Source organism: Condylura cristata, unplaced genomic scaffold, assembly GCF_000260355.1.
Source record: "Condylura cristata isolate star-nosed mole 26May11 unplaced genomic scaffold, ConCri1.0 scaffold00031, whole genome shotgun sequence".
Lineage (NCBI taxonomy): Eukaryota > Metazoa > Chordata > Mammalia > Eulipotyphla > Talpidae > Condylura > Condylura cristata.
Window position 1 is genome coordinate 22,649,201 of NW_004567132.1, and position 16,192 is coordinate 22,665,392.

Consider the following 16,192-nt stretch of genomic DNA (forward strand, 5'->3'; position numbering starts at 1 on the left):
AATTGACCTTTTTCCTTTTAGCTTTTTTGGGGATGCAAAAACCTTATAAAAGTTTTCAGGTAAGTATTTTGCCTGAGGTTCTTATGGGTAAGATGGTTTATGATATGTGAACAGTTCAGTAACACAAATTCCAGTACTAAGGAAGAAATAAGGAAAATATGCTTTCCTAAAGTATTTGGTGACCTTATTGAAAAATAGTTAATTACAATCATATATTTATACAAAAATTGACATGTTGAAATCCATTGTACAGAAACAACTAAAACCTGCTAAACAAAGTGGATGTTGGTTAACACTCCTACTTATTTTATAATCATAGACTAAGACTATGAAATTTCGAGTTACTTGTGTTATTTTAAAATTGGTCTTCAAGTAACCTTAAAAATGTTCCTTACCTGTATCTCCTTGGTCATGTGCATGGTTATTCCTGGAAGGAGCAATAAGTTATCTATAAGTTATCTAGTTACTATCCATCAAGTGCTATATTCTTCAAGTTTTGCTTATGAAAGGTATAATGGAGGGAAATCAACATGAGGAGGACACTCCTGTTACCCAAAAAAAAAAAAAAAAAAAAGACATTGTATCAAGCGAATTAAGCCAGACACAGGAAAAATAAATACTACATGATTTTAATTATATGGGGAACCTAAAAATGTTGCTTACAAAGAAGGAATGAGTATAGGTACAAGGCTGTGGAGAAATGTGGGAAATGTTGTCAAAGATGCAGTTACATAGACTGAATATGTCCTAGGGTTCTAGTGTATAATATGGTGACTGTACCTATTAATACTCTATTACATACTAGAAATTTGCTGAAGGAGTAAATTTCAGATTCTCTCACCACACACACATACACAAACACACACACACACAAATGCTAACAAGCTGGATCTGTTATCTAGCCTGACTACAGTAGTAGTTTCATTTTATATATATCAAAATATTGAATTGTATACCTTAAATATATACAATTTAAAGGTATTTGGAAATTATAAACACTAAACACAGAATTTCCTATATAAGCTGAAGGTACTTTCAGTATTACTTTTTCTTCTTTATGTAGTAATTATATAATTAGTTCTCGTGTAATCAATAAAAGAAAATTTCTCCAAAGTTGCTTTCTTTACTATGCCTTCCTATTTACTTTGCATCACATTTCTTTCTGAATGTCTTAAGGAAAACACTTAGAATTTAAAAAAAAAAGTCATTTGTAATTATTTAGTCACATTGGTTATTTTCAAGATAACTTATTATAATGCAATTAGAAGATGAATCTCTAATAGTTGTCTAGCATTGCTATTTTATTTTTGACTTAATCTAATGAATATATTTGAGATTTCAGAAAGCAGTTCTATGACTTGGATTCCTTTTCAAAATCTCTACATTGCTAGTTCTAATCCCTATGGATTAGAAGACCATAATGCGTACACAATTCCAGATTTGTGAGAGGTAAATAATTTCAATCCTGTCTCATCTTTCTTTGTTGTAAATGTTATGCCCCATGACATTCATATCCTACATTGAATCCAAAATGTAATTTAAGAAATCATTTACCTAAGAAAAAATTAGAGGAGATAAGTGGAATGGGGATTTTTTTTTTAATCTTTGCATATATACATACATCTATGCCTCCATAAATGTATACTTTTATAACATAATTTTTTAAAATAATGTATTCTTTTACTTGTAGTAATATTGGGTTTCTCCCCATCAGGTATTGTGGTTGTGGGGTGCTTACCACCAAGTCACCCATGGTAGACCACCACAGTCCATGGTGTTTCTTTCTTCTTTATATCTACCTCTTCCCCACCATTTACCACATGGGATGCTTCAGTTCCACACTCAGTTTTCAAGGGTTTACTTTTAAGGTTTTCTTCTCTGTTTTTTTAGTTTTGTTTCTCCATATTCCACAAATATTAGTGATACCATTCAATATTTATATTTCACCTTGTGATTTCTTTTATTCCCTTTTTTGCAAATGATGTATCTTTTCTGGTTGCTGAGAATATTCCATTGTGTATCTGTACCTTATCTTCTTGAGCCATTCACCTTTTTTTTTTCATTAATGCGAATTATTCAAAATACCTTAAAAACAACTAAACAAGATAAAAGACAAAGCTAATAGCGTTAAAACCCTAGTATTATAAATATTGTGATAAAGATTTTAGAGATGTAATCCTTATAACGTAACTGTAGCTCCATGCATGTTATATATAACCTCCCCTGAATCTAAAAGCATACAGTACACATGTTTTAAATTTTTATTAGATTAATAATAATTTGATCTATCTCTATGAGGCTTCTCAGATAATTATCCTAAAATGTAAAACAGCAAGGCTCACTATCCTAGGTCAAAAAAGTAGCATCAAGCTTAAATTAGATTTTCATATGTTGGCTCTATAAATGAGGCAGATGAAAGCAGAATGTTTTTGTCAAGGAAGATGAATGTAAGCTATTGGTGGACTTTTATATTGCTTCATCCTTTTCACTTTTCATCAGTAGTTATGACAATTGTTCATATATTTTCACCAGGAAACTACAAATTAACATTAGATGTTTCTAAACATAGAAAACTTGTCACCTCATTTAATTTGACAATCCATTCCTAACGAAGGATCTAAAAGCAAAATCCAAAATGTTAATTGGAAACAAATGAAACTGTGTAATATTATCACCCAACATATATTTTAATTATACATGGATTGGTGACTGGGCCATTGGACATTGTAATGAAACTCAATGTTATTGAAATATAATTCAAGTGATGAAATTCCCCAAGCTACATCTCACCAATTCTAAAAATGCATTTCCAATGGAATTCAAGTGATGAAATCAAATTAATTCAGAGCACAATATTTCTATATATACAAATTGGTTAATTTGTCTAAAAATCGTGTTTTCCTAATGTAGTAGTTATCCTTTAGTTAGAAAAAGTACATTATTTTAATAAATTCTATTTATTTAGCTTATTGAACTTTTCTAAATTATAACTTTGAGACTTTACTCTTGCATTTTTTTATTTCACTTGTGAGCATTCCCTTATTGTTACTTTTTTCTAAACTTCCTTCTGTTCGGTATCAGTTTGACTGTTCTGATAAGACAGTGAAATACCAGAAATTTAATTTAAATTTCTCTGGATTTGGATATGTAAAATAAGCTGTTTTAAAAATTGCCCCTATATTAAAATTAAAAAAAAAAAAACTTAGGTAACAGTCATTATAATATTACATATTAGTAAGAATCAAGCTGGATATAAACTACATTAAGTTCATCATCAGAAGTCAAAATACCTACTTCCCCATACAAGTGACCCTTTTACTTCATTTATTTATCTCCTCTGTCTTCCCTTCTGGTAACCACACCCAATTTTTTAAATGACTCCTTCTGCTCATCTAAAAATCTGACTTATTTCCTTAAATGAAAAATAAATGGGTGGAGTAAAGAATAATAACCCAGGTAAATAACCCTGTGACATGTAGTTACCTACACCTGTTACATAAATTATTTTATCAGTCTCCACAATAGCCTATGGAAAAGATACTATTAGTGGACCCCTAATATTGAAGAAAATTTTGATGCTTAGACAAATTTTTTATCGAAGGTCACATAAAATTTAAGTTGAGAATTCAGACATCTAACTGAAGTCTGGTAAATTTCTGAATCTATAGAACTGGCAGAGAGACCAATCAATGTGATATTGTTGGAAAGTAAGTCTGTTGCAAAACTTGTTGGCATAATAGTCAAAACAGAGCAGTAGCAACATTAAAATTTGAAAAAAGACAAACACAATTTTAATGACTACATGAAACTGGAAACAATGCACTGTTTTCCCAGTGGAACCAATGTGAAGTAACCACACTATTTTGTGCTTGATGTGAAATTACAGTGAAAGTTTCAAGCATCTCTCAAGGGGTCCAAATTTTATGTCTTAAAACCATTCCTGCATGACTTAAAATCTATTTGAGTATTTAACAGATATTCTTCAAGACTGTAACATTTATTATGTAAAAATTTGAGGAAAGGACTATTTTCCCCATTTTTGTCATTGTCTGGCCTCTTAGGTAACACTTTAAAATGGAGTGATGCTGAACATATCCAAAGGTATGATTTGATTGGCCAGACAATAGCTAGGTCATGATTGGAAACTGAGATCACAAGGTAATATGTATTTAAGCTTTCAGTTTCTACATTAAAGCAGGCTGAAGCTGGCTCTAAAATAAAAGAACACACACACACAAACACACTCACTGCCATAAAACCTTCAATGTTTTGTGCCTGTCAAAGGACCCAAATGGAATGTTTATTTGCTTTGATATCTTAAGTACTATAGAATTTTCTGGATCATATGGTCCAAGTGGCAAAGCAGTTTGCAACTTTTGCAGTCCCTTCTCTTTTTCTGTGATCCATTCTAGGCTAACAACTATTTAGATCACCAGGTAAATGGGCAGAATTAACACACCTGGATTTAAAATCTGCCACCTACAAAGTCTAAAGAGATATATTAAGTACTGAGTAAACTCTTCGTTACAGGCGAGGCCAGTTCAGCAAGTTATCCTTCACTTTAGAAGAAGTATCTGAATGAACTTAAAAAAATCCCTGTGGTACAGGTTTTAGAAGAAATATTGTAATGCACTTATAAAGTTCCTGTGGTACAGGTTTTCGGAATTTTTTATTGAATTTGTTTCCTTTTTATGACATGCAAATGTTTTGCCAGTATGTCTAGAATAGTTGCTACTTCTTACTAACTAGGCCCAATCAACTTAATATCATCAGTATAATGGATCAGTGTGATGTCTTTTGGAAGACATTTGTGATGAGCTTCCCTACAGGCTAAATTATGCTACAGTAGTAGAGAATGATAAGCCCCTGAAGTAAAATTCTGAAGGTATTTGTTAGCTTGCCGATTGATGGAAAGTGGCTTTTGATAATATTTTTTAACAAATATAGAGAGGGGAAAAAGCTAGACCAATTAATTACTCAAACAATGAATCCACATATGGAAAATAGTCACTTCTATTTTTTTTTTTTTTCAATCCAGGTGAGTTGAATGAGAAAGTTGGAGCGCATACTCCCCCAGAATCTCTTAATTCCATAGCAGGAAAATGTATACTTTCCTTGTAGGCAAATGTTTACCATTTTAAGACAGAAAGTAATCTCCTAGATATCCGCATTCCACTTTTCATAACCCCATTCCATTTCAGTTAGTACCTCACTGTAAATGTACATGATTTGCAAGGTTGAAAATTAAGTATATCTTATAATTCAGCTACCTAACAGATGAGTGTCTGAGTTTGGCTTTCAAAATCTCAGCCTTGCAAACAGAGGAAGTAGAGCTTTCTTTCAGGGAGGGTGTAGAAGTTCATGTAATTTATACCATGACCGGAAATGTGAAGACCAGAGCACACATTTTCTATTCCCAGGTTTCCCCATGCAGATAGGTGCAATCAGCCAATCTCATTGTACTATTTAGTTTTGTAAAATGTTCTAAAGCATTTATTATTTGGCACCAAAACTTCTAATTTTTGTAAGTATTTAATTAGAAATACCCAATGTGTTTCTGCTATGTCAAAGTATGACATGAACAACCAGTTTCCTATTTATTACTGAGAAAATTGTATCAATATAACTTGAAATTTGATCATATTAATTAGAAAATCTCTAGTTCATGAGTATTTTCATAACAGTTTGTTCCTCTAGAACCATTTTCATTATCAAAATCTACATCAGCAGTAGTACTGCTTGAGAAGCAGGAAGATCGCAAACAAACATACACACACACAGAACAAGGCTTACTTGATGAGAGAAAGAGAGATCTGCAATGATAATGTTCAGATAAAAATAGAAAGTGTTCCTCTGGGAAAAACTAATAATAGACAAAGAAGAAAAATAAAGGGAAAGTTGTTGTCAAGTAAAGGAAAAATAAAGAAAAATGGTACATGTGGTATTAATGATCACGAAGAAATTTTGTAGGAAAATTTAGCTTATTAATGACCTTTCTTACAATGGCTACTACTCAATTATCAATGAGGATAAAAAGGAAGATTTCAGTGTAGGAAAAATGACAATAGTTACACCTGGAAAAATAAGAGACATATAAACACTACCTCTACAATAATGATTTCATTGAACGTGAAATGATCTGCAGAAGCAGAAACTGTTGAGGGCCCAAAAATAAAAATGAATTTGACAAGTAATATTTATATTTATAGAGTCCCTGATTTACAGTATTAAACACAGAAAGTGAAGCATGGTAGTAGCATCCTTTACATTTGTGCCCATATTACATTTATGATTGCATCACAGTTAACATATTTAATTATACAAGTGATAATGGCATACAAACTACAGGTACAAAATAGCATACATAGTTATCTAGACATTGGTTCTACTGCCTGTGTTACTTTGACACTACAACTTTGTTCATAACTATACTATTTGAAGTCATTACATTATTTATCATAGCCTGTTCCTTATCAATGATGGTGAATGTATATTTGCATCCTGTCATTGGATCTTTTAAGGGTAGACAAGCTGCTCTCTCTTTGTGCTTTCCTCTAGGAACCTAACTACCTGAATTTGGGTATATAAAAGGCCCTGGTATATTTGATTTTTTTTTTTAAAGATTTATTTATTTGTACATACAGAACTGGGGTACAGGCTAGAGGCTCAGAGACAGAGTGGGGAGCAGAACAGGCAGATCGACGAAGCACATTGCTGAGGGGAGCAGCGGGTGGGTCAGGAGAGGTCTGCCACACCATGTGGTCACCTCCGGGGCAGGCAGGAATCGAACTCATGCGGAAGTGGCTTTAGCTTCTCAGTGCAGCGCTTTAACCCGCTGAGCCACCAGGGAGGGCCCATATTTGATTTTTATGTTCATTCAAAAGCTACCTGAGATATACAATTCAAATGTTTCCTTGCCATGCATGTTGTATGTTTGTTTCTACCTTACCAGGCATGGTGACACCTTGAAGACATCCCTGACTTGGCAGTGAAAATTAAGGGAAAAATAAACACCTGTCCTCATTCCCAGCATTAAAGTGAATCAAACTGTATAATGCAATTAGGCAGCAACACAAGTAATTTATTCAATTCTGCTTTTCTCTTCTATTTTCTTTGTTTTCAATTCAGTGTTTTAGAGTGAAATTCTATGCTGGTTCATGGGAATATATGCATACTTTAGACTTAATGGAAATTGACCTCACACTTAATTTCTATAGGTTTACTTCAATATTTGGTACACTCAAAATCTTTCATAATTACCCACCACTTGGCAATTCAAGACCCAAGTATTACTTAAACTTATTTTAAGTGATCTTTTTCTTGGGCAATATCTCTGTCGCTCTAGGAAGAACTAAACAAAACAGGTCCACAAACAAAACAAAAATGAACAGCAATTTAAAAACAAAAAACAAACACCTGCACAACAGCAATTTGCTTCATCTCTTCCAAACTAATGTGATTATATTTAGTAAACACCTTAGGAGAAGAACTTGGCAAACCCTGGTGAATCAAAAATAAACTACATGGTGTCTCACTTGGCTTGGTTAGCATCCAGGTTTCCATGGAAACTGAATTATGTCACAGTTAAATAAAATTAATCTAATGCTTCCAACATAAACAGGACTTTGCACTAAATTAGACATCAATATGTTGGTCTTATATTTGCTTCATTTTAAAATTATAGTCTAATGTTGATTTGCAAATAATATTAGCAAATGGTCATTTCAAAAGAAAATACAAAGTCATAACGAAGGAGATAAAAATCAAAGTGGGTCTTGAATGCATTTTATTAAATGAATTTATGGTCAACTGGGCATTAGAAGTGTGGCCTAATTTTAGTTTGTTGCTTAGCTACAAATGTGTGCGTACAGTGATGATTTCCAGCTAACAATTTCTTTTTGTTGTTCAGAAATTCGTTTCACTCAAAGAGTATGTGATTGAAGTGTATATTCTTTCCAAACTCTTAATTTCTCAAAAAAATTTTAATGGTTAATATTGTAAAATAAGAAAAAAAGGGAAGCTTAATGCAAATCCCACAAAAAATCATATAACCGTCAGTACCATCTTCATTGTCACAATTTTTGCAATGTCTGCAATGTTTTATTACATAGAGTATGTCTAATAACACAGTGAGGATGATAGATACTATTTTCTTGCTGCATGAGATGTGACACAGAACCTAAAATAAATCAGCTACATACCTCAAGTCCATACATGCTCACTCACACACACAATTAGTGATATCTAAAATGGAAGGATGTTTCCTAATTCCATATTATTCAGCAGTACTTTCAGTTTCCAGGTTGTAGAACTTAGATCAATCATCTATAAAGATTTGTAGAGAAACCATAGAGATGACATATAGAAACCACATTGTGATTGTGTGTGTATTTCAACAGAAATTCAACAGAATAAAATATAAAGAATGAGACGAACAAAAGCCAAATTACTGTCTTCTACAATTCAAAGGAAAACAAAAACTACCAAAACATTTTTAAATCTATAAATGATGGAAATAACTGTTGATTTTGCATTTTGAAATACTAATGTGATATAAATTAGTTTATTGCTGCCTTGTGTCTTATTTACTGAATTTAATCAATGTTTAATTCTCTTGATTTTTAATTATTATTGAATGTAAGCTTTTCTCTAGCATTTGTGCTATCTGTGACATACATAATTTGAATTGCACTTATTATTAAAGCTGCACACAAATTTATATATTTATTGGCAATTTGATGTATTCTTTTGTACAGTGACATTTCAAATGTTTTATCATTTTTCTGTTGATTTTTTATTTTTTAACTTATAATTTTAATACTGTTACATTGCAAAGGATTACTGAAGTTATAAGTATCTTTTTTTTGAACTAGTATCTTGTTTTCCTTTTACTTCCTTTTTCTAATTAAGTTTTGATAAACAGAAAATCTTACTTTTAACATAAATTATTCTTAGAGTTAGTTCTTTTATTTTCTTGCTTAATGAAGTACTTTATTGTAAAACTAACATTCACATAGGAAAGGTCTTTTTAGTAGTTCTCTGCTCTTGTGTTATGTGTAACCCGATGAGCCATTTATTCCTAACAAATGTATTACACATATGTAGGACAATATGGGTGTCAGCTCCCTGTTAGGTCATGACCTGTTCTTGTTCTCTTGCTTCTAGAACGTTCTGAAGGAGGAAGCTGTCCTCTTTTTGTTGTTATTATTTTTTAAAGATTTATTTATTTGTGCATACAGAACTGGGGTACAGGCCAGAGACTCAGGGGTGGCGAAAGACTTCACCAGAGACAGAGTAGGGAGCAGAACAGGCAAATCGACGAAGTACACTGCTGAGGGGAGCAGCGGGCGGGTCAGGAGAGGTCTGCCACGCCGTGTGGTCACCTCCGGGGCAGGCGGGACTCGAACTCCTGCGGAAGTGGTTTCACCTTCTTAGTGCAGTGCTTTAACCCGCTGCGCCACCAGGGAGGGCCTGTTGTTGTTATTGTTGTATTCCATTTTCATTATTTCACAGAGAAAAAGATGTTCTGTTTTTAAACTATACAGACAAAAGCCTAGTGCTATAAATGGAATATTTATGTTCTCCCCAAATTCATATTATAGAAACTAAATGCCCAAATCAATGATATTTGGAAATGGGATCTTTGGAGGTAATTATTTCAGAAATAGAATTATTTATTCTTAATGAGTTAATATTTTTATTAAAGAGGCACAAGAGAGGTGTGTTGCCCCCCTACCACTAGAGAGAGAGTGTGATGTATGCTTTCTGTTACGGAAGAACGATTTCACCAGACCCAGGTCCAATCCATATCCTAATCTTTTATTTCTAATCTCTAGAATTGTGAGAAATAAGTTTCTGTACTTACAAACAACCCCTCTGGGGCATTTTCTTACAACAGCACAAAATGACAAATACAACTAAGTTCGTAACCCATTATTATGACTAGTAATGGAGAGTCTAATTTTAAATTCACTTGTAATACAGATTTGTGTTTTTTGTACTTTTTGTATGCATCTATAAGTATGTCCCTGACACTCAGTTCATCATTTAAGTAACTTGAGTCTAGTATAGGTGGTTTTGACCTACGGTCCACTCTGTGATTTTGTAGATAACAGACTATGGGAGACTTTTAACAGTGAGTAGGAGAGATTAATTTAATACAATATTCATGTGTTTATTTCTCCTTTGATTTGGAATATAAAACAAGATTATAATAGTGAATGGTCACAAAAAATACCACTCTGGCAGAATTCAAAATAAAAAAGGGTCGCTTGCTTTTAAAAATGTCCGTCAATACATTTTGTTAAGTTGAGATGGTAGAAAAATGGGAGAAGAATGTGAGAAGGTTGTACTTTAGGCAAAAATCCAATTTTTTTTCTTTTTTTTTTTTAGTTTGTGGTTCTGAACAGCTGTGTAAAGGAATGTGAGGACTCTGGCAAGAAAAAGTGAAAAAAGAAAAAGGTACCTCAAATTTAGATAGAGCCTCTGTTGGTCATTAGGAAGATGTTTCTTCCAAGAAATGTATTCTGCCTTCTATTTGCTTGATTTGTTTGAGTATTAGAAATTCCTTATTCACCTTGAGTATTAATAATACACTTTTTTATACTTTCCTGGTTGTGGCCGAAGTAATGGATCAATTTATTAACTGCATGCCAACTGTTCTTTTGTTTTTCTTAGAATAACCAGAAACCAGAAAGTTAAAGATTAACTTTCACAAAAATTTGTATAGCTCACTTTCTGAATATGCCTACAGTGGGCCAAATTAGATGAACCTCTGTGGTATTAAGACCAGACATGAGATTGTTTGGTGCTATTGCTAATTCAGCTGATACTACTGATTCTGGTGTAAGGGCTTCTGTGTGTGGTCATAAAAGCAAATATTCCCATGCTCACAAAGTGGGGGTATTACAAAGCAAGGCTCAGGGTATCTGTTTTGATTGGCATGCAGTCAGCTGGCAGACTATAGGTCTGGTAATTTCCATGTAACCCAGGTTCCTGGTCATTGCTCTCTTTCCTGCCTGTGGCAAACATTGTTGCATCCTTAGGGAAAGAGCAGAATACTGAAAGATTATTTCTGGATGCCTATAAAGTGTGTTTCTAGCACTTTTAATGTTCCAAATATCTACTTATGTGAACTGCATAATTTTTTTCTGAATAAGCCCAATAAATTGACGTAGGTTACATGCACTGTAGGTGCGTTGTCCTCCCTGCTTGGTGAACAGATTTCAGCATCAGTGGTTAGGCCTTTGATGTGTCCCCAGGGGAGTACTTTTTGCTGGCATGGTGAGCCATCCTCATTTTTGAGGATGCTGGTCACTCTTATTGTTTCTGCTGGAGCTCAGATTGATACTATATGTGATGAAGCCAAAGCACACCCTCTCCCACAGGTTAAGCGTTCTACAGGTACCAGCCAAGTTGCTACTTACAGTGGGTGGTGGTACAAGACCAAGAATTTAACGCTTTATTTACTGGATAAAATATTTTACTGTTATGAGGACAGAAGAATTTGCAATGAAATGTTTGACAGCTATTAGGCTGGAGGAATTTGTACTATAAGAATTTAAAAGAAAATAGAGATTTGTATATTTGTTTTTATGGGGCAGGTTACTCTCTAGATAATGCCATCCTTAGTAGGCTGGTCAGTGTTCATATAAAGTAAATTGGATATAACAAGGTAAAATGTGCATATGTATATATCGTTTGAATGATTATAACTCTGATAGAGTAGTTTTCTCCCAACTTTATTATCACAATATTACATTTGTCTAATTATTTTTTAAATTTATTTATTCATATGGAATTGGGGTACAGGCCAGAGATGTGGAGGGTGAGAGGATTCACCAGAGACAGAAAGGGGAGCAGAACAGGCAGATCGATGAAGTACACTGATGAGGGGAGCAGCAGGTGGGTCAGGAGAGGTCTGCCTCCCCAGGTGGATCTCCTCTGGGGCAGGCAGGGATCGAACTCATGTGAAAGTGGCTTTAGCTTCTCAGTGCTGTGCTTTAACCAGCTGTGCCACCAGGGAGGGCCTGTCTATTTAATTTTGTTATCCTAAATTATTTTAAATTCTTAAAGATATGATTTTTCCCCAGTTATCATTTATTTTCATCAAAACTAACTCTGTAACTAGGGTATAGGGATGTTATACACCAAAAATTAAAGTTAATTTTAAATGTCTAGTAATTTTTCTTAAACAATTAATGACTGGGGAAGTATCCTATCTAATCAAATAGAAAGTGCTGCTATGTATTGTAAAACATGGAAGATTTTTATAGTCAGAAAGAGGGAGGCAAAGCACAAAGTTTTAGCAAGAAAAAGGAATGATAATTTTATGGGAACCCATTTTCCATAAGGGAAGAAAGGGAGTCATCATGTAGTTTATCTCACTAGAGTTAACTATGAAATTCCAGACTGATACCTTTAAATTTCCAGTTCTGTTCAATATTTTTTGAAGATGTGGCAAATTGTTATACATTTCCTATTAATTCTTATGGCAGTAGTCCATAGGGGGTGGTAGTTGGCATGAAGGATTCCATTTGAACCTGTTATTTCTTTTTTTCTCATTCTTTTTAAGATTCAATTTAGAGAATAATGTCTAGAAATCTAACAAGAGCTTCAGGTGTTTTGTTTTCCACACATAGTCAGTTTAGAGATCCAGGCATATAGTATCCAAATTCTGGGGGTGCTATGTAGAAATATTTAAATATTTACAAGGTTCTCTTTTATATATTTATTTATTTATTTATTTATTTATTTATTTATTTATTATTTTGTATATTTCTTACATTATGCTTAGTTTTTATACAATGTATGCTTTATCATCTTGGTATAGTCCCCATGAAATACTCTTGTTTATTTTTTTGTTTTGAAAAACTTTTTTTATTTATTTATGCTTGAAAGAGCTGGGATACAGGCTAGAAGTAGTGAGGGGGAGAAAGTATTCACCAGAGACAGAGTGGGGAGCAGAACAAGTGGATCTACTGAAACACACTATTGAGGGGAGCAATGGGCCAAACAGGAGATATCTGCTGTGCCATGTGGGTCAGCCTCATGGATGGGGATCAAACTCATGCCTCAGTGACTGCCAAAAGCTTCATAGTGTTGAGACTTAACCCCATGAAGCATGAGGTCTATTTCCTCAGCAGTGTATTTCAGTAGATCCATTTGTTCTACTCCCTATTCTATCTCTGGTGAGTCCTCCTCCCTTCCTTCCTTCCCTTCCCACTGGCCTACACCTCAGTTCTCATACACTTAAGTAAAATAAATCTTTAAAAAAATGATTTTTTATATATACATATGTGATAGAAATGACAAAAATTTTGTTTCCTAAAAGTTTAAAAAATAGAATAATGAGGAAAATTATGAAAAAAAAGTTAGATACTTCTAAAGACAATTTCTCCTTCAAATAATTTAGAGAAAATAGACTCATATTTTAAAATTATATTATTTTGGTTTATTAAAAGTCTGTTATATACATCATCTATTACTGAACACCTGCTGTGTGATATTATAAATTAGAGTAAATTACACACACGTATGGATTTAATCCCTATTTTTGTCACTCCAAGTGATTAGGGCTACAAAGGTGTTTTGTTATGTTAATGATGTTCCATTTTGTAAACCACTGGTACCCAAAGGATTGGGATCAGAGGAAGCAAACATAAGATTGGAGGGCTAGAACTTTGATCCTACCTCAATGTCCAAGGAGGGGAAAGGGGCTGGAGCTTCAATCACCAATGACCAATGGCTTCATCAAAAATGCATTTATAATGAAACTTTGGTAAAATTCCAAAAGGATAAGACTCACAGAGCTTCCAGCTTAGGGAACCAGAAGAATTCCACTTGCCAGCATGCTTAGCCCTAATTTCCACTAGGATGGGAATTCCTTTGTTTGGACCTCACCCTCTAAATTCTTTATCTGATTGTTGATTTGTATCCTTTGCAATGAATTTATCATATAGTGAGTAAACAGATTTTCTAAATTCTGTGAGAAATGTAAGCAAATTAATTGAGGGAATTGTGAGAACCTCTGATTTGTGGTCAGTATGTCAGAAGCATAGGCACAGTTTTGGTTTATGTTGATTGAGATTTGATCCAGGAAACATTTCATGTAGTATGAGAACCAACTGCTAGATTTGTTATATGATTTAATTCTTCAGTCCTAAAAGGCAGATAATACAATTCCATGATAAAGATGAAAACAACAACAACAAAAAAAAAACAGTTTATTCCATTTGCTTAAATCTTGCAGGTTTCCAGTAATCAATGCAGACTTTAATCTTTCTTAGTCAGATGCTTAAACTCATGGTCCTAATAACTCTATTATCCTGTATTGCTTTCCCTACTGGAACTCTCACAGTCACCTGGTGAAATCACTACCACCATCTTCTATTGATAGATCAAATAACTGAGACTGAGGAATTATGGATATAGTGGATAGTATTAGCCAAACTCAGCTGGATAATATTGTCCACCTTGGAATTCCAATTTTGTATGCCAAACCTAGTAAATTCCCATTGTATTTCTATCTCTATAATATAAAATTGGGTAGGACATCCCTGAAGTGATATAACATTATTTAGGTATGCCTTCCCTGCCAGATACAGAGGGCCATAATAATATCATTAATGCCTTTGGACTGCCTGTGCCATGAATTTTGTTGATGTCAAAAGAAAAAAAAATTGTGTAGGGAAAAAAATAATCTTTTTTTTCCCTTTATGGTACTGCTGATGTTTTTAACCTTAAAAGGAGCAAAAGGCATATAAGATTTGAGTTACTGACTCTCAATCTATGAAAACATAATACCTAATTTAATTCTAAAGGAGCAAGCCCAAGAAAGCTATGTGAGTCAGATGTTCCATTGCAGTGGCATTTTTCTTCAGATTACCCAGGTCGTCTCTTATAGTGGAGAGAGATGCCTTATAAAGTCCCCAGCACAGAGCCCAGCTGTGGCCAGTGGAAAATGTTGGTTTTGGAACAAGTTAACTATAACACTAAATCTACTGTGTCAAAATGACAGTCTGTCCTTCACAAAGGATAAATGAGAAAAAAACACATAATCTAACTTGCAAATGGAGCATATGAAGTCTTGATTTGTTAGGGACAATAAGGGCATTCTACTGATAGCAACTCTACTCTCTGAGTGAAATGTCCATTGGCTAAAGAGGCTTGTACAAAAGAGTAAATGCATGAACAGATTCTTAGAAACAAACACAATCTGGTCATTAAGTGTATAAAGAATAATTAACTTTAATAATTATACCCTATTTCCTAAAAAACAAATTACTCTCTGACAATTATACTTTTTTTTTTGGAGTTTGAATACTGTTTCACTATCTTATATAAATATATGTGTATATAGATAGATAGATATAGATAGATACATATGTATATATATATATATGCACACATGTGCGCGCACACACACACACACACACACATATATATATATTTTTTTTTCATTAGGTGTAGTGAAAGTGCAAAAATAAATAATAACTGAAAGTAACTTTTTGTGATGGGAAGACAAGAGGTGAGGATTGTATCAAACTGGAGTATGCATTCTTCTTCAAAATACCTATTCTGAGATGAAACAAGTTTTTGTCTACAGGAATGCAGACTGGTGATTAGATCTGATTTTTTTTTTTCAGCAGAACAATCATCTTGGTTTTGCAGATCAGTTCATTTAAATTTGGCAACAAAATGATACTGAGCAAATGTAGTATGGATGCACATTATGTAGATCATCACAAATGTTTTCATCTCACTCTGGCCTAGAGATCTGAGTTTTCAATTTCTGCTTCAGAGTACAAAATCTTCCACAGTCTAGGGTATTCAAAGACTTGAGCTGAGTTCTGTGTAAAATCAGGAAGCAGAGGGTGGCATCAGTGCCTAGCACACAAATAACTGCCTGTGAAAACTCCTGCTAAGGCAGTACTGCCAGCTACCAGACAAGTGTGCCACTGCTCTACCTATGCACAATCTCCTGTGCCAAGCGGGCTCTATTCCAAATAGTGACTTGAAAAATGTATATTGTAAAGTTCAAGCACTAATGATGGTATATTAAATCATAGTTGACCTAATAAGGCATCCAGTCTGTTAAATAACTAGTGAACCACAACCTTCATCCATCTAAGCACACTCTAATTCCCTACTTATCATTTCACCCATTTGACCTGCATAAATTTCAAGAAAA